The sequence below is a fragment of the Mus caroli genome, chromosome 11 (genome assembly GCF_900094665.2).
Source record: "Mus caroli chromosome 11, CAROLI_EIJ_v1.1, whole genome shotgun sequence".
Taxonomy (NCBI): Eukaryota; Metazoa; Chordata; class Mammalia; order Rodentia; family Muridae; genus Mus; species Mus caroli.
The window spans coordinates 42,490,207-42,490,934 of NC_034580.1; the positions used below are offsets into that span (position 1 = coordinate 42,490,207).

The window sequence follows — 728 nt, forward strand, 5'->3', positions numbered from 1 at the left end:
CATGAGCTTTCTCACCTGTTGCAAAGTCTGCTCCAGCCATCATTCTACTTAGAGGACTCAGTTTACTCAGTGGGCAGTGAGGGTGGGGTTGGGGGGATGGGTGGAGAGGAATCCATCATATTCTATAACATGTTCCTTTGATCATGAAGTCTTTATAGAAGAGCTCCCAAGGACTGCCTTCCTTATAAGCAAAAAGTAGCCCTCCCATACTTTATTCATACATTTGATTTATTCTATCAGCAAAGACTTGGATAAAGACATACTTTAAAAATTAACTATACATTTATAAATTAAATCAATTTAATTTCATCAAGATTCTACTAAGTAGTATAACATTTTACTTTTTATGAACTTTATTTTTTACCATTATTCAGTCTGTGTGTGTGTGTGTGTGTGTGTGTGTGTGTGTGTGTGTCCAGCTTCTTAGTTTTAAACACTATTTTCGTGCTAGCTTCGGCAGCACATTTACTAAAATTGGAACGATACACAGAAGATTAGCATGGCCCCTTCGCAAGGATGACACTCAAATTCGTGAAGCATTCCATATTTTTTAGGAAAACTTCCCAAACATAAAGAAAGAGATGCCCATGAACATACAAGAAGCCTACAGAACTCCAAATAGAATGGAGCAGAAAAGAAATTCCTCCCGACACATAATAATCAGAACAACAAATGCACTAAATAAAGATAGAATACTAAAAGCAGTAAGGGAAAAAGGTCAAGTAACC

General features: G+C 36.7%; 1 non-coding gene across 1 annotated transcript; it reads left to right on the forward strand.

Moving 5' to 3' along the window:
• The first annotated feature begins 444 nt into the window (after positions 1 to 444).
• Positions 445 to 551, forward strand: LOC115032586. Its single transcript, XR_003838231.1, has one exon. It is a non-coding gene; the product is annotated as a U6 spliceosomal RNA (small nuclear RNA).
• The last annotated feature ends 177 nt before the right edge of the window (positions 552 to 728 follow it).